Genomic DNA, 26698 nt, shown 5'->3' with positions numbered 1-26698 from the left:
GGCACGTGGGGGAGGAAATATTAAGAGCTCGGTTTTAGATAGATTAAGTTTGAGGAAGTGGTTTGACATCCAGGCTGATATGTCTGTTAGTAGATCAGTGATGCGTGAGGACATTGATGGGGTGAGCTGAGGGGCAGAGAGATAGATTTGGGTGTCATCAGCATATAAATGGTATTGAAAGCCATGGGAGGCTATCAGCTGACCCAGGGAGGACGTGTAGATCGTGAACAGTAGAGGTCCAAGGACAGAACCTTGGGGGACCCCAACGGTGAGAGGAGTTGGAGAAGAGGAAGTGGAGTTGTAGGTGACACTGAAGGTGCGATGAGATAGGTAAGATTTGAAGCAACCATGGAGACCAAGCAAATTGAGTTTTTTGAGGAGGAGGGGGTGGTCAACTGTATCAGCAGAAAGGTCCAAGAGTAAGAGTATGGAATAATGACCGTTGGTTTTGGCTGTTAGTAAGTCATTTGTGAGTTTTAGGAGGGCAATTTCTGTGGAGTGCTGTGGGCGAAATCCAGACTGAAGGGGATCAAGAAGGTTATTCTCAATGAGGTGGTCGCTCAGTCGGTTGTAGACTAAACGTTCAAGGAGTTTGGAGGCAAAAGGGAGTAAAGAGATGGGTCTTAGGTTGTTAAGATTGGTGGGGTCTGAGGCCTTTTTTGGTATGGGAGTGACTAGCGCATGTTTTGGAGGGTTGGGAAAGATGCCAGTAGAGAGTGAGAGGTTGAAATATTGGAGATAAGGAGTGTAGGATTGAGTCAGATGGTGACCGTAGTATTTGAGAAGGAACAGGGTCCAGGGGGCAGGAGGTTAGGTGGACATTAGAAAAAAAGTTTAGTGACTTCCTCTATAGTAGCTGGGTTAAAAGAGGGAAGTATTGATTTTGCAGGAGGACAAAGTGAGGGAGATGTATTGCGGAGATCTCGAGACGAATTGTCTCAATGTTATTTTTGAAGTGATTAGCAATCTCCTGGGCAGTGAGTACATTAGTGGGTGGGGGTAATGAAGGACGAAGTAGAGTGGTAAAGGTAGAAAAGAGTTGACGGGAACTGCGTGAGAGGGTGTTAATGAGAGTGATAAAGTAGGTCTGTTTGGCAGTGTGCAGGCAGGAATGGTATTTTTGGTGGGCAGATTTATATTGGCTGAAATCTTGCTGTGACTTAGTTTTACGCCACAGAAGCTCAAGAGCGCGGCTACGTTTTTTGAGGCCTCTGGTATTGTCTACCTGCCAGGGTTGTAGCGGTCGGGGCCTGATTCTGTGCGTAGTGAGGGGGCGAAGGTATCCAGGGTGGATGACAGTGAACTGTTGTAGACAGAAGTGGCCAAGTTGGGGCAGGACAAGGATGAGATTTTGTCGTAGAGACAATCAGTAGCAGAAAAAAGAAGAGAAGGGTTAAGATGGTGAAGGTTTCTACGGGTAATAGTTTGGTAGTTGGAAGGCAAGGAGGAGGCAGACAAGGAGAGAGTGAAACTAACAAGGTGGTGATCAGAGAGAGGAAAAGGGATATTGAAGAGGGAGTGCGGAGTGCATAGGTAGGAGAATATGAGGTCAAGGCAGTTGCCAACAGAGTGAGTAGAAGCATTTGTCCATTGTTTTAGGTCAAAAGAGGAGGTTAGGCTCAGCAGCTTAGAAGTAGCGGGAGTGGTAAGATTAACAGGGATGTTGAAGTCACCAAGAATGATTGTTGGAATTTCAGAGGAGAGAAAGTAGGGTAGCCAGGCAGAGAAGTCATCAAGGAAGTTTGATACCGGTCCAGGGGGCCGATAGATCACAGCAATTCTCCAAGAAACTGGAGAAAATAGACGAATACAGTGAGCTTCAAATGAAGAGAGGGACAGAGAGGGCGGTGGATGAAGAACCTGAAAAGCGCTTTGAGGGGATAGGAGGATTCCAACACCACCTCCTTTCCGTCCACTAGGCCTGGGAGAGTGAGTCCACAGGAGGCCACCATAGGAGAGAGAATCAGGAGAACGAAGGTCAGATTCTTGAATCCAAGTCTCAGTAATTGCAAGTAGGTTCAGGGAGTTTGTGATAAATAGGTCATGGACGGTGGTGAGTTTGTTACAAACAGAGCGGGCATTTAAAAGGGTACAGAAGGGGAGGCTGGTTCTAGGCTGAAGAGGAATAGAAATGAGATTGTGTGGATTGCAGCTGCTATCAGAGGATGGGGGGTGCTGGGTATGTTGGCGGTAAAAGGTAAACGATAGCGGTCCAGGATTTGGGGAAATATCTCCAGAAGTTAGGAGAAGCAATAGGGTGAGAGAGGTGAGATGGGAGTGTGACTTATGTGGGGGGACACGTCCCAGTGGCCTGCAGGTTGTATTGGTATATGGGTTCAGAATTAGCAGGTGCTGATACGTGCAGTAATAAGGTGAAGACAGGAGTGAGGGTGATATATATAAGCTGTGGGGTGGAGAAGATGGGTGAAGGAGTGAGAATGTAAGGAGAGAGGATGCAACTGTGAGAAGGAAAAGTAGGGAGTGCATGATACAGATACAGAGTGCTGAAACTGAGAGGAAGCCTGAATGAGAGATGAAAAAGTTTGATGGAGAATCAGGTCACCTGTAGTCTGTTTAGTGTTCTGCAGAAGTCTGTTGTGTATTTTCACTTTGTCATATCATGGACTTAATTATTGTTTCATAGCACATCACTTTTTTGCTGGATTTAATTGTTTCATAGCACTTGTTATTTTTTTCCTGGACTCAAGCATTGTTTCATAGCACATGTCACTTTGTTGACACAGCCCTTGCCCCTTTACTGTATTTTTACCTTATGTGTTTTTGCACAGAGATGTATTTTTGATTGATTGCACAGCTTATGATTTTTTATTTTATTTATGTGAGTTTGTGCAGAGACATACCTTGAATGTTATATCTTATGGTCTTTTCATTATTTATGAACTCATTGTAATATTCATATCACTTTATATTTTGCACAACATATCACTTTATATTTTGACACTTCACAAACACACCAACTTTAGGTGTATTAAAGGGGCACACACCAAAAATAAACAGTGCCATACCCACTTTTAAACCTTACATTGATCACCGACTCTGCTACAGTAGTAGTTTCAGTGGGGGCAGCAGCTTAAAGTATATTTCATTTCACTCAGTTTCGGTCCATAGCACGGAACATCCTTTCTTTATTTCAAGTGCTCGTTCAGTTTGGGAGTACAGGAATAAGGTGTAATACCTTATTTCTCACTCCAGCAGAATCCCTGCAGGGGTGCAGCCAGTTCCGCACTCTAAGGCACTTCAGGCCACGGTTGTATTCCTGCCTCCTGCCATGTACAATGAATAGTTGATAGCCCTGAACTGTATGTGATGATGTCAAGGGACTGCCCACAGCCCAGAGTGCCAGAGGGAGAAGAGGCAATAGCTGGAGCAGGGGGTAAGGTAAGTAAAATAGGATCTTCAGCTCTCCCTAGACATAGTAAGTGTGGGGATTCCACTTCAAGAATAGATTTTGTCTAATTCCTGGGGATGGCCATTAATCCTGTTATTTAAACTGGTTATTGCCATCTTTAGATATTGTGAACACACTTCCTTGTAATTTTGCATTGTTTTCCAGCCAAGATGATGAACCTGTATTGGCCTGATGCTTTGAAAACAATCAAAAAATCACTTTACAAGAAAATTCATTGAAAGTTCTGTAATGGGTATTTTCAAATATGTACTTGCAATGTATTGAATTTTTATTCAATACTTTAAAAAAAATGTAATTATAAGCTATTTTAGGCCAAGCTAGAAGAATCGTCGTATTTGTGTGCATTGTGGTGAAGAACCGTAGTTACTAGTGTTATTGAAGAGATTATTGCACTTTTATTATTGTCATTTTCTTCATACTTTTCCATCCAGAAGTTGTTCTGTCATGCAGTGTATGCAATTTACAACTGGAGTATGAATTGACTTTTTGTTCTCTACAATTTCTATTGAAGATATATTTTTCTTAAAAAAGACCATAAATCCCTGATCAGTAATAGGTATGTTTTCGCCACATTTCTGTTGTGCTGGTACATTATTTTGATTACAAGTAAAGCATTTTTCTGTCTGAAAACTATAGCTACTTTACCATACATTATTTACGAACAATCTTTTTTAACAAATAACAGAACATTAAAGTATAACTAGTAGTGGATATATTTTTTCATGTTAAGTTCATGACTGCTAAGTAATTTGTTAAATCGCAGTAGTCTCCCTGATAATGCCATCATGTCTCCAGAAGGGCGGCACCACCTTTTTTTTATCACTATCCATGGTTCTTTTTGGATTTAGATGCTGGCCCAGTGATAACAGAATGGTGTAAAACATGGTGCCTGTATGGTTCTTGGCTGTGTTATAACAAGTGTTTAACACAGATCGGCCCCCTGCTGCAGCCTTTAACTTTGCTGAGTTTGCTACAAAGTTACAATGTTGCAGTTTGATCCTTTGGTAGAGGAGACTGAGGAAATGGTATGCCATTTACTCCCCAGCATAACACTGAATGGGAATAAAAGTGCAATGTGTAATACAAGGAGGATGCCGTAGGTGGAAACAATGAGCATAATGGGGGGACAATGTGTATGCCATGGCTATTTTAGTGATTTTTTAAAAATAGTATATATGGAATAATATATTTTAGCTACCATCTATAATTCAAAAACTGGAATCCTCTATTCAGATGCTAATTAACTTGTTTAACTGGTTCATAAAGGCTAGTTAAGTAAGAATTGATGTTGTCATGAAATGGGGGGAGGCAAAAAAGAAGATAGCACAGCCATGTGCTGAACAAGGGGGGGAATCTGGAAGAAGACCTAGGTAGAGGTAAGGCTCCATAACAAGAAGAAGAAGAAGAAGACCTGGGTAGAAGGAAGGAAGGTCTGTGCCAGAGGGGAATTCACAAGACCAAAATGGTAACTTCAGTTGATGCTAAATGTACACTACAAGAGAGCCCCGATATCTGCAGTCACTCAAGTAGCCCGGTGTACTGGTTCCCTACAGAGATCATGAAACCGCTATAAACCAAACTAAGTGACTTTTTACTGTATCCCTTTAGCATACCAACCATTGTCAATGCTCATTTGCTAGGAAGGTTGTATAGTTCATGTGTGTTCTATACATATTTGCAAAACCCTGTATGATGTGTATTGTTTTTCTACAATTGTAAGTAGTTTCTATGTATTTATTTATTTAAGGTACTTATATAGCGCCGTCAATTTACGTAGCACTTTACATATACATTGTACATTCACATCAGTCCCTACCCTCAAGGAGCTTACAATCTAAGGTCCCTAACTCACATTCATACATACTAGGGACAATTTAGACAGGATCCAATTAACCTACCAGCATGTCTTTGGAGTGTGGGAGGAAACCGGAGTACCCGGAGGAAACCCACGCAGGCACAGGGAGAACATGCAAACTCCAAGCAGGTAGTGTCGTGGTTGGGATTCGAACCAGTGACCCTTCTTACTGCTAGGTGAGAGTGCTACCACTACACCACTGTGCCGCATTCTTGTTTAGTAAAAGCATAATGGTAAGCTATAGGGGTTTCTCCTCCCTTGCTTTACCACAAAGTAAGGTACAAAGCAAAAAACACCAAAAGCAAACATCACAGTGAATAGGAAGTGATAGACGTGAAGGAGAGAAGCAGCACAGCGGCCACTGGGTGAAGAACAAAAGAAAGAAAATTGCGCAAAGAAGAATTGGTGAGCCGCCAACACTCTACTAGACACAAAGTGCAAATCAAATAACAACAATTAGTGTAGTGCTCAAATATATATAAATGGTGAAAATGGTGATCAATACGGTAGTATTAACAGTATTAAAGGTAAATGGTAAAATAAATCATAATTAGTCCATCTTAAATAGACAATACATAATGAGAAAAGGGAAGTCCATAAATTGGGAATCAAGGTGCAGTGATGAATCTTTAAGTGAAATAAACTTGATCATGAAGTGCAATCAACAAGGAGTAAGGTTGGCACGCTTACCAGATGAGGTGGACATATGTAACATATAGCACGTGGCATTCCCTCACCAAACAGGCATTGGTGAGGGAATAACCTCAATAAACCTCAATGGAATCTTCCATATGGAAAGTTACGAATGGAAAATAGGTTACAGTCATTTAGGCAGGTGATCCCACATCAAGTAGACAGAATCCCGAAGTGAACGGCAGGTTTGTCTCAAATGTTGTATAATTCCATAAAATTTGACATGAAAAATAAATAGATCCACATAGTGTAATTCTGTATGGTCTGTTTATTCAACAAAGGAGGGTTTTGCACTTACAAGAAATCCGGTACTACAAAATTGTTTCCTAAATGGTATAAAAACGATTGCCACAATCATCATCCGACACATTTCGTCCCATTGGAATCATTGTGGCAATCGTTTTTAAACCATTTAAGAAACTAGCTTGTTATACCGGATTTCTTTTAAGTGTAAACCCCTCCTTTGTTGAATAAACAGACCATACCTCATCTGGTAAGCGTGCCAACCTTACTCCTTGTTGATTGTACTTCATGATCAAGTTTATTTTACTTAAAGATTCACCACTGCACCTTGATTCACAATTTATGGACTTCCTTTTTCTCATTATGTATTGTCTATTTAAGATGGACTAATTATGATTTTTTTTACCATTTACCTTTGTTCATACTAACGTATTGATCACCATTTATATACATTTGAGCGCTACACTAATTGTTGTTATTTGATTTGCACTGGGTGAAGAAGAAAGGTGCAGAACAGTGAGGTGTTTAAAGGGGTGAATCAGTATGAGAGAAATATATGCCTTTTTTGGTAAATTAGAAAAGCTGTATGGAGATGGAACTGGAGGCAGACTAGTAGAGCAGTGCAAATTGCACAGTAAGCCTGGGTTCACACTATTGAGAACATAGACATCGCATGTGATTTGCACAGCATTGCTGTACAGATCACAGGCGATGTCTGTACAATGCGAATTCAGCCATACAGTTTGTATGGCTGAACTCGCATTGGATTTGCACAAAACTGCTGAAGGAACCTCTTTTTTTTCCACACTGGAATCGGATCGCATGGGTGTTCCCTCCCAAAGCACCTTTTCCCCATGTTGATGGGGACAAGGGCCAAAAACACCAAACACACCAATCACCAAAAACAGTGTCAAAAATAAATAAAAACAAAAACAAAAAAATAATAAAAACTTGCTCAGTGCAAGTTTCTGCTTCTGAGGAGCAACAACGCCCCAGCCACCTATGCTTATATGCCTAGACATCCGCTCAAAGTAAGTCACAATTCTAAGATGTGGGGGTTCTTCCCTCTCCTTTTTCTTCATTGTACTTAAACTTAATCTATGTGCCATATACCTAAATAGCATTTTGAAAGATATGAAGTGCCTTTGTTTACTCACATTCTGAAAGGGCTGGGATGCCTTTGCTTTGCCCCCCTGTTTTGCCTCTCCTTCCTTTGTTTCATACATGGGAGATTTTCTAATTCAACTGATTGCGAACATTGCTAACCATGTGCTATGAGAATTTACTCCTTCTTAGGCATCAAAACAGAGGCTTCATAATACACTTAAAAGTGAGCTCTATTATACAATACCTATGACACTATTATCTCTGATGTATACCTAGATACATGCATCTATATGTATGTATCTTTCCATATATCAACTAAAATATTTTACTATTCCTCAGGGCTTCCTTGCGATTGCGCTGCGGTGGTTGTCCTTTGGGGACCTTTGTGAGAGTTGTTCCGAGCTCAGACGGCGTTCATCAACTTGATGGACAGATAGCGGCAAACTTATGAATTATTTCTTCAAATAAAATGTATTATTTTTTAATATTTTTCTACAATTCAATACTGGTATGTATGCTGGACATGCTCATACACTACAAATGTTGATGCTGCTTTGAAAGACATTTTGATAAAACTGCTTTTGCTTTTTTTCAGAATATATCCATACCCTCTGAGGAAGGGATATTCTCCCGAAACATGTCAGGCTAATAGGGGAAATTCATGTTCATTTTTGAATTTGTAAATAATATATTTATGTGTGAAATTTTCCTTGTTTTGCACTATATGCGCTGTATCAACTGTGATCATGTTTCTGATACATGCTTTTTAATTATTCTCCAAATAAATGACATTTTATGATATATAATTTTCTTTCTGTTCGCCCTTAAAGTCCCACTGTACCGGGGGATACTTGTGTCCCTTCTCAAGGGTCCTTATACAATAAATAAAAACACAGACACAGTTTTTGACAAGTCCTTTATTAAAAAAAGAAAAAACACCCAATGTCCCCCAAAGTAAATTCAGCGTCAATCGCGATGAACGCTGCCGCCTACGACCCAAAAAAACAAACAAAAAACAGGTCTGAACCCGATACTGGCTGAATTTTGAAACTAGTTCTATACTGTATAAAAATATTTTTTTATGTGTAACATAATCATCCGTACTTTCATAAATTTGATCTTTAATGCCTGTGTACAGAAAAGTCTACAGGCGAAATAGAAAGCGTGTGTTTCCCCAGAAGGGCTACAGACAGCAATAAAAGCTCTTCCCTACTTTATCCAGAATAAAAAAATCAACAACAAAAAATCTATTTGAATTTTTAGGTATGTTTTTTGTGATTCTGCACTCTCAAAATACTGATACAAAATGCAAATTTTTATTATTATACAGAACTTACATAGCGCATAGTTTGCACAGTGTTGTACAAAATAAAAGGAGACAGAACAGTCACAAAAAGAAGATAGGAGTGTCCTGCTTTTGAGAGCTTAGAATCTAAAAGGGAAGGGTAAGTAAGTAGAGAGAAAAGGTAATGTCTGGGTGGGATGAGCAGATAGAGAAAGTAGTTCAGTTTTTAGGTGGAGGTGAGGCTAACCTGAAGAGATGAATTTTTGTGAATCATTTAAAAGACGGACAGAGTAGGAGATAGCCAGACAGATTGGGGTGGGAGCTCCAGAGGATGGAAGAGGCTATGGAGTAGTCCTGGAGGTGAGCATGGGAGAAGGTGACAAGGGAGGTCCAACAAGAGGACAATTTGGGTGATATTTTTAGAAAAGGTTGGTGTTGTAGCCTAGTTGTAGATTCCGATAATGCCAAGAATAACTTCCTGACATTAGAAAGACTGTATGCAATACTATATGGAGTCCGCTAAGAAGTGTATATAGTAACATACAGTACACATTTTGGTGAATGATTATATTGAAAATCTCTTTGTTTACGGGGAAGCCTCCGCAAAATTCTTTACCTATTTCGCTATTAAATACCAACCTTTAAGATATACTCTAAATTACTGGCAAATAGAAACGCTACATTTTTTACTCCCTCCCTCATTAAAGCGGATCAGGTAGGCTTTGTGAAGGGAAGACAGGCCGCAGATGGTACCAGGAGAATGTTCAATCTGCTACAATATGTTGAACTTAGACATACTCCCATTGTGCTCCTCACCCTAGATGCTGAAAAAGCATTCGACCGAGTACGCTGGGGGTATCCCCAAGCCACTTTACCTAAATTTGGCTTCCATGGCTTTGCTTTTTCCAGCTATAACAGCTCTGTATTCTAACCCCTCAGCAAAAGTATTCACCTCTAATGTATATTCAAATGGGTTTTCCATAACGAATGGCACCAGACAGGGGTGTCCTTTATCCCCCTTAATTTTTACATTAGTTATGAAACCCCTGGCCGAAGCTATTAGGGCATCTCATGTAGTAACTGGCATTAAAGTAGCAAATATACAAAATAAATTTGGATTGTTTGCAGATGATGTGGTGTTGACATTGACGAATCCGGAGGTTTCCTTACGAGCAGTGGAAAAGATCATATGTAAGCTTAGCAGGTTTCTTTCTACAAACAAAATATTGTTAAATCTTCCATTTTACCAATAGGCATCCAGAAATCAACTTTATTATCTTTAAAATCTCAATTCCCATACACATGGGTATCTAAAAAGATTCCATACCTAGGAATTATGCTGACCGCCCCTACCTCATGTACCTATGAAACTAACCTCCTGCCACTAATCCAGACAATTACCCAAGACTTAAAGAGTATTAAATAACAACTGACCTGGTTGGGATGCTCTGCAGCATTTAAAATACTAGTGCTCCCAAAAATACTCTACTGCCTCAGGACTATACCAATTCTAATCCCCAACTCCTTTTTTCAAAAGATGAACTCATTGATTAGATGCTTTTTGTAGCAAAGTATAAGGGCCAAGATACAATTTTCCATCTTAATTAAACATAAAGCAAAGGAGGCATACATTTGCCTGTACTGCAACACTACTACACCGCAGCTGTTATTGATCAATTGCTTGCCTGGTTTGATAATCCGTCAGATAACTTATGGGTGGGGGTTTAAAGGGGCATGATGAGAGACAGAGACCTCCCTTCCCTACTAATGGCTACACTTACAGGATTACTAGTAGAAATCCCAGCAGGCCCAGCAATCCAAGCTTCTGTGCAAGCATGGAAAGCTTGTCATCATAAGTGTCAACAACATAATCTGAAACTAAAACTACCCACTCCTCTTGGTGTATTGGAATTTTGAATCCCTCATGCTCATTTAGATGTTTGGGCAAAAAAAGGAGTACGGTTATTAAAGATCTTCCCTTAGACAATAAAGTAGTGAACTAATTTACCCAGATGTAAATAAGACATATATTGGGTCAAAATAATCTAATCTCAGTAGAGCCTATTAAAGAACTGTGGAACTCCCTACAGATGCGTCCATACAAGAAAGGGGGGATTTCTAGACTTTACACACTTTCGCAGTATCAGGAGCATTTTTCTAAATTATCGTGCATGCTAGCCTGGGAGAAAGAGTTTAAAAAATTGTATGAACCAACTACCTGGCAAAAAGCTTTAACTCTAATGCCCCGTACACACAGTCGGATTTTCCGACGGAAAATGTGTGATAGGGCCTTGTTTTCGGAAATTCCGACCGTGTGTAGGCTCCATCACACATTTTCCATCGGATTTTCCGACACACAAAATTTGAGAGCAGGATATAAAATTTTCCGACAACAAAATCTGTTGTCGGAAATTCTGATCGTGTGTACACAAATCCGACGGACAAAGTGCCACGCATGCTCAGAATAAATAAAGAGATGAAAGCTATTGGCCACTGCCCCGTTTATAGTCCCGACGTACGTGTTTTTCGCCGCCGCGTTTAGAACGATCGGATTTTCCGACAACTTTGTGTGACCGTGTGTATGCAAGACAAGATTGAGCCAACATCCGTCAGAAAAAATCCTAGGATTTTGTTGTCGGAATGTCCGAACAAAGTCCGACCGTGTGTACGGGGCATTACGATTTCCACATCTAGAAGTGTTAACTAATTCAAAATACTGCATAGGAGATATCTTACTCCGTATAGAATGTCTAAAATGTTCCCCCGATTCACCTCCCTCTTGCTGGCATCGGTGTGGAGATGTGGGTAATTAATTTCACGTCCCATGGAATTGTAGAAGCCTGCGGAGCTTCTGGAATGGAGTGTTTGTCCTAATATCCAGAATCACGGGCTTCTTCATCACCATCTCCAGACCTAGCCTTACTAAACCTGTCAATAGATCGAATCCCTATACAATTCCAAGTAGTAGTTTCCCATATATTAATAGCTGCTAGAATGACGATAACTGCTTATTGGAAACAAAATAATGCTCGCAATTTAACTGAAGTACTAAATAGGGTTAATGCAGCTTATTACTACGAAAAAGTTTTTGCAATCAATAAGGGTAAAACAGTAGCTCATGAATCCACATGGCAATACTGGACCGGAGCGATCCCTCTCCACTTAACTTAGTTGCAGAACACAGAATATCCAATGGTAGATAAGCTTAAAGAGATAATACTGATGTGGTGTTTGTTTGATGTTAATTTATGTTTAGATCTTCTTTTTTTTCTTTTTTTTTACCTATAATACAATGGGATAATAGTCATATGCATATGTATTTACTGCACGAAATATCATACTTGTGTTGTCATACTGAAGAATTTCACGACTTTACACCTATACTTTATGATTGCTTAAAGTTTTCATAGATTGAACTGTGCAAAATCTAAGTTGTACATTGAGCTTCTCTGCTTTAATAAAAACTATTTGAAAAGAAAATCCCTTTGTTTGTTTAATTATGTCAGCACGGATATATTGATATCAAGGTGGAACAAAATGATGTGCTGTAGTTATATTAACACTCATTTATTCGGAAGCGATGTCAATGGTGGCTACAGTGCAGCCTCAATGCATTCCGCAATGTGTGAGTCATCAGAATGCTCAACCGCATCCATCTTAATGGAGTCTCATCTACCACCCACCCCCGCAAGCTATTGGGCCAATCCAAGTCCATACACGATTAATAACGCAGGCTTCAAAAAACTATACAAAACACCTTACTGGAAATAAAATAACATTTGGAAGCAAAAAAGTTTTTAATATAAAGAAGTAGCATCTCAAAAATATTATAAAAACAAGATTGTGTGTGTCGGGGACCAATACAGGAGGCACATCGCTATACATAAAACCAGAAGTATTGCTGCACTACTACACTGAAAATGAAATCTAGTTAATACTTTTCACATAACATTGAATACAAATACATAAAAAATGTAATGGAAATACAAAAATAATAAATATATATAACAAAGCTGTATACATATAACCCTTAATCTCAATTCATATTTCAATATTAGACAAACGCCAACTAGTGTTCATCCAGAATGTTACACTAGAATCAAATAGGCTAGACTAAATAAGCCCACTCTAAAAAAAAAGTTTAAGATAAACTAAAAAATGTATATAGATATAAACAATATATGGTACTGGACATACAACTAAATCATCAACTGCATTCAGCAGAATAGATATGAATACATAGTGAACAAATGGTTTCAACATTGGTAAGCTACAGACCTGCTATTTAATTATAATAGGGAAAAAAAGAGAAGACTCTATATAATATGGTGCTACTCAACCAATTAATCTCCTATTCCCAGCAGAAACCATTAAAAAGATAAGTACATAGTATATATAAATAATTACATCTTAGATGTCAACCTCCAAAAGAATGGATGTACCCCTATGAATAGATTCAGAAATTGGTTAAGAAACAATTAAGATCAATATCAGTATTGAGGCCAGATGGATTGAGTTTGTCAAGCTCAAATATTCATCTGGTCTCGTTCTGTGAGATCTGCGTACACAGATCACTTCCCCTCCAGTGCCTGTGCACCCTGTCAATGCCATAAAAACTGAGCAAAGAGGGATCGCTATTGTGTGCCAACCTAAAGTGATTGGACACACTATGCTGTCTTACCCCTTTTTTATGTTATTTACATGCTCATTAATGCATTTGGCTAAAGGTTTTGTGGTTCCCCCCACATATCTTAGACCACAGGGTCACATGAGGAAGTAGGTGACATACTGTACCTCGTACCTCAAGTGATGAACTTGTCAATTTGGTACTCTTTATCAGCAGATGAGCAAAAAACATCAATTTTTCTCCTTTTGTCTTTGGTAATTTAACAGGAAATGCATCTCCCACATCTGTAGAATCCCACTCCCTCTATAAAAGATGTGGTTCTCTTGGGGGGGGGGGGGTCTAAAACATTCATAAGTATTATATCCCTGATACCTGGGGCTCTTTTATAAAAGAGGGTTCGTAGAAGTGGAAAAAGGATGCATTAGGCGTGGGCATTTTTAATCTCAGCAAAGCAGTTCTTACAGACGAAGAAAAATGTATTCTAGATAAAGGACTCAAATTTGTCCTACCCAGGAAACTCAATAAATTTACTTTTGTTGACATACAGAAGTACGTCCGAAAGTTAAATATTCAGAGACACTTTTTGTCTGTACCCTCAGGAGACTCTAGAGGTGAGGGACAGGGTGTTAATATACACTCTGGTCTCTCCACCCATCCCTCTTTAATCCCCCTAGTAATACATCCCATTCGGTTAATGTGTTTAAAAATCTGGTTTTACAAGACCTTGATAGATTACCTAATAAAAGAGTCCATCAGGATCCAGCTATTGCAGTAGGATTGAAATCCCTATGTGATAGAAAAGATCTCATTATTCCGCTGACAAGGGGGGCAGAATAGTTGTTTTGGATAAAGAAGAATACATTAAGGAAATGCAAAATCTTCTGGACGATCATACAACTTACAGCGTACTCCCTAAAGACCCCACTGCTAATTACAAAAAGGCTTTGACTGAAATAGTAGATGAGGGTTTCTCTTTGAATATTCTTAATAAAAAAGAGAGAGATTTTCTCATCCCTTTAGCTCCACGGATCCCCATCATCTACTATTTACTGAAGGTACACAAGAACCCTGTTAACCCTCCCGGTCGCCCGATTGTAAGCGGCATTGACTCGGTGACCTCAAGGATCAGACGGTATATAGATTTTTATCTGCAGCCATTAGTCAAACTCGTTCCGTGCTACCTCAAGGACACCCGAGACACTATCAAATTGTTGGAGAATGTTGACTATCGAAATGACCTCTTTATGGTCACAGCGGACGTTTCCACTCTATATACGTCCATTCCACACAATTTGGGTCTTGCGGCTGTTGAGCTTTTTTTGTCTAGGAACTCAACCCTTCTTCTGATCCATAGAAATTTCATCATGGAGCTATTGAGGTTCGCCACTGAACACAACTATTTCTGTTTCCAGAATGTTTTCTATTCTCAAATCAGGGGTGTGGCCATGGGGGCCAAATATGCCCCCAGTTTGGCCAATTTATTCATGGCCCAGTGGGAGGAGGATGTCGTCTATGCCCTCAAGAGACCTGAGTTGGTCCTCTGGGCCAGGCATATAGATGACATCCTCCTCCTCTAGAGTGTCCTTAGACAATATTATGGCTGTACTGAACACCAATGACCGCGGTATAGTTCTCAACTATGAGGCTAGTCTCACAACCATCAATTTTCTGGACTTAGAGATCTCAGTCATTGATCATCATTTGGTGCTCAAAACATACTTTAAGCCAACTGATAGGGACGGCTACATTCCGGTGGACAGTTGCCACCACAGTCAGTGGCTAAGCTCTGTCCCCCGTGGCCAGTTCCTTCATCCTAGGTGTTGAACAGCAACATGGTTTAATATTTTACTTCTGGTATTTCACTTCCTGGTTGACACAGCCAGGTAGCCTCAGTTGGAATGAAACACATCAAAGCTTTGTAATCAGAAGAACAATTGCTTGGCTCAAGCCCACCTGCTCTGATATGTGTGATTACAAGCTTCAAAGAGACCACTGCTGCAGAGATGTCTATTGAGATTTGACACAGGGCTAATAGAGATGATTCATGGATAAATGCTGCCCCCAGAGGCCAATTACGGCAAGACGGTTAGTAATATAACCTGTTGAGGAAACGCCCCAAATCGAGTTGGGCTGGCAATGGGGGGAGTTGGAATGAATGATGAGTGAGTTTTGTAAAAAGGGTTGTTACAGAGAGCTTTTTTCCTTCTTTCTTGCTGCAAAGCCTTACCATGAGGATGTCTCTGCCATCTTGGGACTTTGCTCTGACTGATGGCTTGGGCCTAAACTCCATGCGGCACAGAGCGCTCTCCTTCAACATCGTGAGACCAACCAAGGATGTGATAAGTATATTTTTGTGTTGTGTTCTGATTGTAAGCTATGTAACATTGTAATACCTTTTTAATACTTTTATGTTAGTTTCCTAATTCCTTGGGAAATAAATAAGACTTGATTATTTACTAAGCAGATGTGTTTGTTATATCATTGTGCTTATCAAACTCTAAGACCCCTTTCACACTGGGGCGGTTTGCAGGCGGTATTGCACTAAAAATACCACCTGCAAACCGCCCCTAAACAGCCTCCAGTTTGTTCAGTGTGAAAGCCCGAGGGCTTTCACACTGAAGCGGTGCGCTGGCAGGACGGTGAAAAAAGTCCTGCAAACCGCTTCTTTGGAGCGGTGAAGGAGCGGTGTATTCACCACTCCTAAACCGCTCCTGCCCATTGAAATCAATGGGACAGCGCGGCTATACCGTGGCAATGCCGCGGCTATAGCCACGCTGTACGAGGGATTTTAACCCTTTTTCGGCCGCCAGCGGGGGTTAAAACCGCACCGCTAGCGGCCGAATACAGCTGCAAGAACGACGGTACAGCAGCGCTAAAAATAGCGCTGTTGTACTGCCGACGCCCCCACCGCCCCAGTGTGAAAGGGGCCTTATAGACTAGCAATTATAGGGACTAGACAATTTAATACATGTATGCAATAGTTATATAGGATATAATAGATTGTATATTATTACATCGGTTACTTCATTAGGCAAAACTGTACCAATGCCAGTGATTTCCACCTACAATCCCAGACTCTCAAGCAGAGATATCTGGAGAAGGGATACAGGTCCTCCGAGCTTGACGCAGATATTAAAGTGGTTGCTCAGGTGGACAGAGATTCCTTATTGATTGATCGTCCCAGACCAGAGAAAGAGAATGAATTCAAATGGTCTCTTTTTACCTCCTATTCCATACAACATAAAGAGATCAAAAAGATTCTCAACAAGCATTGGAAAATACTGTTGAATGATAAGGTCCTGGGGCCCTCTCTTTCAGAACGGGCCGGCATCATCTTTTGAGGTGCTCGCTCCATTCAGGGCGAGATTGCCCCCAATACCTCGGACCCCCCACGTACTGTTTCCTTTTTTCAACATTGCAAGGGCTACTTTCCATGCAGAAAGTGTAATGTGTGCCTTCACAACATCTGTGGCAGACATAAACCTGTCTCTTTTGTTTCCACGGTTACTATGCAAAGTTACAACATGAAACAGTTTACTACATGTGCTACTAGGCTCATAGTTTATTTAATTACTTGCCCATGCAAGAAATAGTCCGTGGGTCGAACGATAAGGACTTTTTCTATAAGAGTCAACGAACACATAGCCAAGATAAAAAACGGTTGTATCAAGCATAGCGTTCCACGACACTACTTAGAACAACATAATAAGGATCCAGCCGGCACACAATTCCAGGTCATAGACAAATTTGTCCCCCATTGGAGGGGTGACTCGTGCCTTTGGGGTGTGTCGCGGCTCGAGACCTACTGGATATATGAGTTAAAGTGCTACTCACCCCACGGTATGAATGTTGATTGGGACATTAACTGTTTCATCGACCGGGCTTGAGTGGCACTAGTGTGCTTGTGGGTCTCTCGCCACGACACATCCCTGCCGGTTATGAGATGGTCAATCACCCTTAGTTCATGTATGTGTCTTATTCATGCATCTGGTTTACTAGTGTTTATAGCAATTAGTTTTATTTTGATCGTTTTATTATGTGTCTAGTATCCATTTTACATGTATACACTTTATGCTGGGGATACATTACTGATGCTGTCTTATGTTCGCCAGCAGATGGACTTGGTTATTGTGCTCACTGCAAGTTCTTTTGGCCTTATGTATATATTTTCCTTGAGCCTTCACTGGTGACAGCCAATGTCCTTTTATTGTGATTAATATTTTTCCATGTTACACCTCACTTTGATGGCGCTGTGGCGTCACTACGCACCCATTGGTGCGTATGATGCGCATTAGGATGGTGTTACGCTTTAACAGGTTATGGGTTGAGCGGTCATCATGTGATCCGTATCCCTACTGCAGTCGGAAATGATTTAGATGCATTCACCCACCAGGTTGTTCATTACGAGGCTTGGAGCGCAGATCATGTGATGAACATTTACCCACGTTATACCCCTCCGTGATGACGCTGTGGCATCACCACGCTCCTGTTGTGGGAGCGTAGGTGCGTATGACGCACATCGGGATGGGGGTTATGCCCTTTACAGGTAATTGTTTGAATGGCCATTATGTGATTTGCAACTCGGGCGGCAATGATCCATATACATCCATTCATGGTGTTGCTCACTGTGAGGCTTAGAGCGCAGAATATGGTGTATTTTGTATTCAAGCCCATTCCTGTATTTATATGTACCAACATATGTTTTTACTGTATATCCAGCATTTCCTTGTCAGACGGTGAAATGGGCAATGATCTTTGCTTGTCCTCTTTCATTGGATTGAAATCGAGGCTTGGGACACATGCCGTCTTCGCCACTTCCGGTCCCGCCATGATGGTGGCGGTCCTATATGTTTTTTCTATTTGTCAATAGCTTATAAATACTGCAGCAATGTGGGGAGGCAAAGTTATGCCCCAGTGGAAGACGTATTGAGACGAAACGCATCGGACCATCACCTCTTTGCTTCCCACATTGCTTTTATATTTTAATTTTGTGATCACTTTTATATTGATATCCTGAATTTCGCTGTATGATATTTTATTCTAATAAACTATTTTTGGTTGACCTGCACCATATGGAGCCCATTTTTCTTTTTCATCCTATATTTGGGCACTGGTGACCACTCTGCTATACCATCATTCCTTGGATTTGCTTGGTTGTCGGGTATCCATTGCTGTCTGGCCATGCGGTCTGGAGTTGCAAATCGATAGTCGCACTCAACGTGACATCTTCGCATTACCAGGTACCTAGGATTTTGAGCTTGTTTGACTCACTGCCATACGACATGTGTGTCCACCATATCTGGTAAAAGTACCCAACTTCTTATCTGTGAATCCCTTTAAAGTGTCCACAGGCGTATTCACCAGTCCATCTGGATCATATGTTACAACTCTGTCTGGAAACTGGGGAGAGAAAATACTTCTTCTATTTTCATGCACTGATTTGGACTTTGATGTACATTATTTGTGATATCACATTGTGTTTCACTGATACAGTCTGTGTCACATTTTTCACAATTGCACACATTTATCTTATGCTTTTGATTGTGCCTACACTCACCTATTATTATTTACGTGCACTGGTTGCTTTCAGTCACCAGTCTCTCCTTTTATGTGTGCTTTTCCTTTTAGTCACATGTTTAGATGTTTCCACTTATATGGTCACATTATTTAGCGCTACGCTAATTTTTATATATTGCTGTGGACTTTGTTTGAGTGTTAGCAGCATCTTGTATTTTTTCACTTTTTGCTTTAGCGCTTTATTTTCCCTCTTTTCCTACAAAGAACCAGCAGGGACCAGGTAGCATGCAGAGTAGAACTGGAGAATAACTGGATGCAAGGTAAGACAAGCCAAGTCAACAACAGACGGTCAGATACAGGCATAGACTGTAAACATAGAATAGTCAGGGTACAATCAGGGGTTGGCAATGTAGAATCAGGCAGATGAACAGGGGACAGAGCAAATCCAGGGCAAGGTCAGGGCAAGAAGTGTTCAACCAAGGTCAAGGCAAGCCAAGTCAATAACAGGAGTCAATACAGGAACAGATGCAGGAACACAGGTAATAGCTGCAGATCAGACAGCACTGGCTAATAGCACTGCTGCAGTTTAAATATTGTCATTGGCACCAACATTAGCGGTGGGGGTTGCGGCTATGCACAGGAAAATGGGCACCCGCACATCTGCGCCTGCGCACCAGTGGACGTCTAGAGGCTTCAGCTGTACTAGTGCTAGTGCCTTCCAGACAGACGATATCCAAATACTCCCCAAGATGAGAATATAAGCGTTAACTAGACGTGTGCAATTCCTTCGTAACAAATCAAAATTCGGCTGAATTTTGCATCTTTTGGTCATTGGGATGCAAAAAATAATGAATTTCAACTAATACAAAAGAAATTATAACGAAAATAACAAATTAATTTGGCATGATTCATTAATTTGTTAAAGGTCTAATGAAATAGCAGGTTGACTCATAGTAAATCTTACAGCCCAATCAGCTAATTAATTTTGTGCTGGAGGTTGAATTACTAATACTGGCAAAGTGCATTCCTGAGAACTGAGTGAGAAGGGTGTTGTATATGAGCAGATGAAACGAGTTTTGAGCAGCAGCAGAAGAGATATTCTCATTGTGTGTTAATGGGTTCAAGCTCTAAACACCAGGTTCATCCTGGTCAGTGGTGTACTTTGGTTTTGTACTGCCCTAGGCAAGATTAAAATCGGGCGCCCCCATGTAAATTTGCCTCACCCCTTCTTGTTTAAGATCCACCCCTTCATCTGTAAACTACACCCCTTCCTGTCAGGAAAGGTCCCCTCCTCTGGTAATATCGATCATTTGGCGTGCAGTACTGAGGTCCACCAGCAGATGGAGCTGTCAGAAGAGCTTTTTCCTGCTGGTATTTTGTCATCTTTGGGCCGCAGTACTGGCGTCCACCAGCAGAGGGATCCTGGCAGTATGGAGCAGGTATTAACTTCTGCAGACAGGCATCACCTGACTTTATTAGCAGCTGTACTATAAATACTCGGCAAGTGCACACACACCTTGCCCTGGTATTGTCCTTGAGCCCTGACCTGCAACCTGTTACCTCTTAGGCCTCTATCACACGGACTGGCCGTTCAGGTCCGCCTGTCAATTTTTTAGGCGGACCTGAAAGGACACTCCATGGAGGTCTATGGAGCGTCGGATGTCAGCGGTGACATGTCCGCTGACATCCGACCCGCTCCGATCCGAAAAAGGGTAACGGAGGAAAAACCTACTTTTCCATCCATTTTCGGATCGGGTGACGACGGACTCTACGGTTTGTCATCACCCGATCCCCCATAGGGGAGAGCGGCGCTCTGACAGGTCCACACTGTGCAGCGACGGACCTGTCATCTTCCTGCTCAGCGGGGATCGTCGAAGCGATCCCCGCTGAGCAAGCGGATGTTCACGGGGCGGATCATCACTGATCCGCCCCATGTGAAAGAGCCCTTACCCTGATCCTGAACCTTAATTCCTGTGTCCTGAACCTGTTGTACCTGATCCTGTCTATTCCTGCATCCCTGGAACCTTGTCCTGCAAGCTGATCCCTTTCTTCTTGTCCCCCCATCTGCTGACCTCCTGTTTATGAACCTGGCCTGGCTTGACTACGATTCTGGTATCCCCTTTTGTTATATATACTGGTTGATTTGTTGTCACTGTTTTAGTTATTTGGTTTTCTCACTCTGTTTGGTATTGGTGGTGTATTCACATTAATATGCATTTATCTTAATAAAATCACTTACTTTCACCTACTTATATTTGGTTTACTCTGTCGCAGTCACACAGTTCTGGTCACATCCGGTTTATGACAGAATACCAGGGCCATCCCTGACCAGAAGTGGCTGCACAGGGGGACCATTTGATTCAGTTAGTTGCAAACATGAATGCCGATTAGGTTATTTACCTTTCTTTGCTGGCATCTGAAAGTGGTGATTATTGCTGCCAGGCTTTGAAAGGATGGTCTAGTGACCAGTTGTTTGCCATTATACGTTTGGCTCACTCCCTGGTCGATCAGGGTTATATATTGTTTGGGGAGGTGCAGCCTTTGATCAAAATCTTGGCCCTGCCCTGTATCCCAGAGGGCCATGGTGATTTCACTCCCCCTTTTAATATGATTCAGGTTGTATCCCTAGTTTGGCTTTTTAAAGATGATCCCGCCGATTTTTATGAGCACTACTCAGCCTGTTCCCCACAGGTGATTGCTGAGTGCATTGTGACTGCTCAGTCTTTTGTTAGACAGGGAGATTTAAAACTGCAGTTTGTACAACCCATACTTTAAGCATGGTCTGACATGGTGCAATCAGCTCCAGCCAAATAAACCACCTCTGCCATCAGACACCAGCCTACCCGAATGTATGTTTCCCCATCACCCATGCCAAACTCAGTTGCAGCCCAGTATACGTTGCTCCCAACCAAATACTTATATCCGGTCTCTGCTCCCTGTACCTATCCTGGATTCAACCCACCTGCCTCTTCTCAGCTGCCTACTAATCCACAAGAACTTCCCCCAGCTACTGTTACCTCTTCTCTGCCATATCCCAATCCATATTCTTTCCAGTCTGCTGCACCCCCACCTACAGAGCTTCAGTGACTAAGCCAAAGAAAAAACAAAAGTTTTTCCCAACCAAAACGATCCTGCCATTAACCCAGCCTGCCTCTACACCCACCAATCTGTCCCAGCCTGAAGTGCCAGAGTTCCAGCCTGAGGTGCCGGAGTCCTGGCCTGGGGTGCCGGAGTCCCAGCTTGAAGTGCCAGAGTCCCAGCCTGAAGTGCCAGAGTCCCAGCCTGAAGTGCCGGAGCCCCAGCCTGAGGTGCTGGAGTCCCAGCCTGAGGTGCCAGAGTCCCAGCCTGAGGTGCCAGAGTTCCAACCTGAAGTGCCAGAGTTCCAGCCGGAGGTGCCAGTGTTCCAGCTGGAGGTGCCAGTGTTCCAGCCGGAAGAGCCAGAGCCAGTGTTCCAGCCTGAGGAGCCAGAGCCAGCATATCAGCCTGAAGAGCCAGAGCCAGCATTCCAGCCTGAAGAGCCAGTGCCTACCTTCCAGTCTGATGTGCCCGCTTTCCAGTCTGATGTGCCCGCTTTGCAGTCTGATGTGCTCGCTTTCCAGTCTGATGTGCCCGCTTTCCAGTCTGGTGTCTTGTTGCCTGCTGCCCAGCTGAATGACCTGGAGCTTGCTGCCCAGCCCGGTGAGCCACTGTCTGCTGGCCAGCCTGGTGTGTTCCTGTCTGCTGCCCAGCCTGATGTGTTCCTGTCCGCTGCCCAGCCTGATGTGCCACTGTGCGCTGCCCAGCCTGATGTGCCTCTGTCTGCTGCTCAGCCTGATGTGCCACTGTCCGCTGCCCAGCCTGATGAGCCTCTGTCTGCAGCCCAGCCTGATGTGTTCCTGTCTGCTGCCCAGCCTGATGTGCCACTGTCTGCTGCTCAGCCTGATGTGTTCCTGTCCACTGCCCTGCATGATGTGTTCCTATCTGCTGCCCAGCCTGATGTGCCACTGTCTGCTGCCCAGCCTGATGTGCCACTGTCTGCTGCCCAGCCTGATGTGTTCCTGTCCACTGACCTGCATGATGTGTTCCTGTCCGCTGCCCAGCCTGATGTGCCACTGTCCGCTGCCCAGCCTGATGTGCCTCTGTCTGCTGCCCAGCCTGATGTGCCACTGTCTGCTGCCCAGCCCGATGTGTTCCTGTCTGCTGCCCAGCCTGATGTGTTCCTGTCTGCTGCCCAGCCTGATGTGTTCCTGTCCGTTGCCCAGCCTGATGTGTTCCTGTCCACTGCCCAGCCTGATGTGCCACTGTCTGCTGCCCAGCCTGATGTGTCACTGTCTGCTGCCCAGCCTGATGTGTTCCTGTCCACTGCCCTGCATGATGTGTTCCTGTCCGCTACCCAGCCTGATGTGCCTCTGTCTGCTGCCCAGCCTGATGTGTTCCTGTCTGCTGCCCAGCCTGATGTGTTCCTGTCTGCTGCCCAGCCTGATGTGTTCCTGTCCGTTGCTCAGCCTGATGTGTTCCTGTCTGCTGCCCAACCTGATGTACCACTGTCTGCTGCCCAGCCTGATGAGCCTCTATCCACTCCCCAGCTTGAAGTGCCTGGGCCTGCTGCCCAGCTTGAAGTGCCCGTGCCTGCTGCCCAGCTTGCAGTGCCCGCTGCCCAGCTTGAAGTGCCCACTGCCCAGCTTGACGTACCTGCTGCCCTGTTTGATGTGCCTGCTGCCCCGCTTGATGTGCCTGTGCCTGCTGCCCAGCTTGATGTACCCGTGCCTGCTGCCCCGCTTGATGTGCCTGCTGCCCCGCTTGATGTGCCTGTGCCGGCTACCCAGCCTGATGTGCCTGTTGCCCAGTTTGAGGTGCCTGCCGCCCATCTCGCTGTGCCTGCTACTCAGCTTGAGGTTCCTGTGCCTGCTATTCAGCTTTAAGGACTTATTGCCCAACCTGATATGACTTTGCCTGCTGCCCAGCTTAACGCCATCAACTTTCCCCAGCAACAGCTAGCTGGAGCGTCCGGAGGTCGCTCCTTCGAGGGGGGGTACTGTCAGGAAAGGTCCCCTCCGCTGGTAATATCGATCATTTGGCGTGCAGTACTGAGGTCCATCAGCAGGTGTCTCCTGGCAGCCAAAGAAAAAACAAAAGTTTTTCCCAACCAAAACATTCCTGCCATTAACCCAACCTGCCTCCACACCCACCAATCTGTCCCAGCCTGAAGTGCCAGAGTTCCAGCCTGAGGTGCCGGAGTCCCAGCCTGGGGTGCCAGAGTCCCAGCGTGAAGTGCCAGAGTCCCAGCCTGAAGTGCCGGAGTCCCAGCCTGAGGTGCAGGAGTCTCAGCCGGAGGTGTGTTCCTGTCTGCTGCCCAGCCTGATGTGTTCCTGTCTGCTGCCCAGCCTGATGTGTTCCTGTCCGTTGCCCAGCCTGATGTGTTCCTGTCTGCTGCCCAGCCTGATGTGCCACTGTCTGCTGCCCAGCCTGATGTGCCACTGTCTGCTGCCCAGCCTGATGTGTTCCTGTCCACTGCCCTGCATGATGTGCCACTGTCCACTGCCCAGCCTGATGAGTCTCTGTCTGCTGCCCAGCCTGATGTGTTCCTGTCTGCTGCCCAGCCTGATGTGTTCCTGTCTGCTGCCCAGCCCGATGTGCTACTGTCTGGTGCTCAGCCTGATGTGCCACTGTCTGCTGCCCAGCCTGATGTGCCACTGTCTGCTGCCCAGCCTGATGTGTTCCTGTCCACTGCCCTGCATGATGTGTTCCTGTCTGCTGCCCAGCCTGATGTGCCACTGTCTGCTGCCCAGCCTGATGTGCCACTGTCTGCTGCCCAGCCTGATGTGTTCCTGTCCACTGCCCTGCATGATGTGTTCCTGTCCGCTGCCCAGCCTGATGTGCCACTGTCTGCTGCCCAGCCTGATGTGCCACTGTCTGCTGCCCAGCCCGATGTGTTCCTGTCTGCTGCCCAGCCTGATGTGTTCCTGTCTGCTCCCCAGCCTGATGTGTTCCTGTCCGTTGCCTAGCCTGATGTGTTCCTCTCTGCTGCCCAGCCTGATGTGCCACTGTCTGCTGCCCAGCCTGATGTGCTACTGTCTGCTGCTCAGCCTGATGTGTTCCTGTCCACTGCCCTGCATGATGTGTTCCTGTCCGCTGCTAAGCCTGATGTGCCACTGTCCGCTGCCCAGCCTGATGTGCCTCTGTCTGCTGCCCAGCCTGATGTGCCACTGTCTGCTGCCCAGCCCGATGTGTTCCTGTCTGCTGCCCAGCCTGATGTGTTCCTGTCTGCTCCCCAGCCTGATGTGTTCCTGTCCGTTGCCTAGCCTGATGTGTTCCTGTCTGCTGCCCAGCCTGATGTGCCACTGTCTGCTGCCCAGCCTGATGTGCTACTGTCTGCTGCTCAGCCTGATGTGTTCCTGTCCACTGCCCTGCATGATGTGTTCCTGTCCGCTGCCCAGCCTGATGTGCCACTGTCCGCTGCCCAGCCTGATGTGCCTCTGTCTGCTGCCCAGCCTGATGTGCCACTGTCTGCTGCCCAGCCTGTGTTCCTGTCTGCTGCCTAGCCTGATGTGTTCCTGTCTGCTGCCCAGCCTGATGTGCCACTCTCTGCTACCCAGCCTGATGAGCCTCTATCCGCTGCCCAGCTTGAAGTGCCTGTTCCTGCTGCTCAGCTTGAAGTGCCCGTGCCTGCTGCCCAGCTTGCAGTGCCGCTGCCAGCTTGCAGTGCCCACTGCCCAGCTTGAAGTGCCCACTGCCCAGCTTCATGTACCTGCTGCCCTGTTTGATGTGCCTGCTGCCCCGCTTGATGTGCCTGTGCCTGCTGCCCAGCATGATGTGCCCGTGCCTGCTGCCCAGCTTGATGTACCTGTGCCTGCTGCCCCGCTTGATGTGCCTGCTGCCCAGCTTGATGTGCCTGTGCCGGCTACCCAGCCTGATGTGCCTGTTGCTCAGTTCGAGGTGCCTGTTGCCCAGCTCGCTGTGCCTGCTACTCAGCTTGAGGTTCCTGTGCCTGCTATTCAGCTTGACGGACTTATTGCCCAACCTGATGTGACTTTGCCCGCTGCCCGGCTTAACGCCATGGACTTTCCCCAGCAACGGCTAGTTGGAGCGTCCGGAGGTCGCTCCTTTGAGGGGGGTACTGTCAGGAAAGGTCCCCCCCCGCTGGTAATATCGATCAATTGGCGTGCAGTACTGAGGTCCATCAGCAGGTGTCTCCTGGCAGTTTGGAGCTGTCAGAAGAGCTTTTTCCTGCTGGTATTTTGTCATCTTTGGGCCGCCGTACTGGCGTCCACCAGCGGAGGGATCCTGGCAGTATGGAGCAGGTATTCCCTTCTGCAGACAGGCCTCAACTGACTTTATTAGCAGCTGTAGTATAAATACCCGGCAAGTGCACACACACCTTGCCCTGGTATTGTCCTTGAGCCCTGACCTGTATCCTGTTACCTGTTACCCTGATCCTGAACCTTGATTCCTGTGTCCTGAACCTGTTGTACCTCATCCTGTCTATTCCTGCATCCCTGGAACCTTGTCCTGCAACCTGATCCCTTTCTCCTTGTCCCCCCATCTGCTGACCTCCTGTTTATGACCCTGGCCTGGCTTGACTACAATTCTGGTATCCCCTTTTGTTATATATACTGGTTGGTTTGTTGTCACTGTTTTATTTATTTGGTTTTCTCACTATTGCTGGTGTATTCACATTCATATATAAATATATATATATTTATCTTAATAAAATCACTTACTTTCACCTACTTATGTTTGGTTTACTCTGTCACGGTCACACAGTTCTGGTCACATCCGGTTTATGAGACTTCCACTGTCCACAGTCCAGTATTTAGTATAGAGAAGGGTAGGTGTCCATAGTGCAGTAGGTAGTATAGAGAAGGGTAGGTGTCCATAGAGCAGCAGGTAGTATAGAGAAGGGTAGGTGTCCATAGTGCAGTAGGTAGTTTAAAGAAGGGTCGGAGCTGATAGGGCAGTAGA

This window comes from Aquarana catesbeiana, linkage group LG01 (genome assembly GCF_042186555.1).
Source record: "Aquarana catesbeiana isolate 2022-GZ linkage group LG01, ASM4218655v1, whole genome shotgun sequence".
Taxonomy (NCBI): domain Eukaryota; kingdom Metazoa; phylum Chordata; class Amphibia; order Anura; family Ranidae; genus Aquarana; species Aquarana catesbeiana.
The sequence above is the reverse complement of the archived record's forward strand: the minus strand, read 5'-3'. Positions refer to the sequence as shown.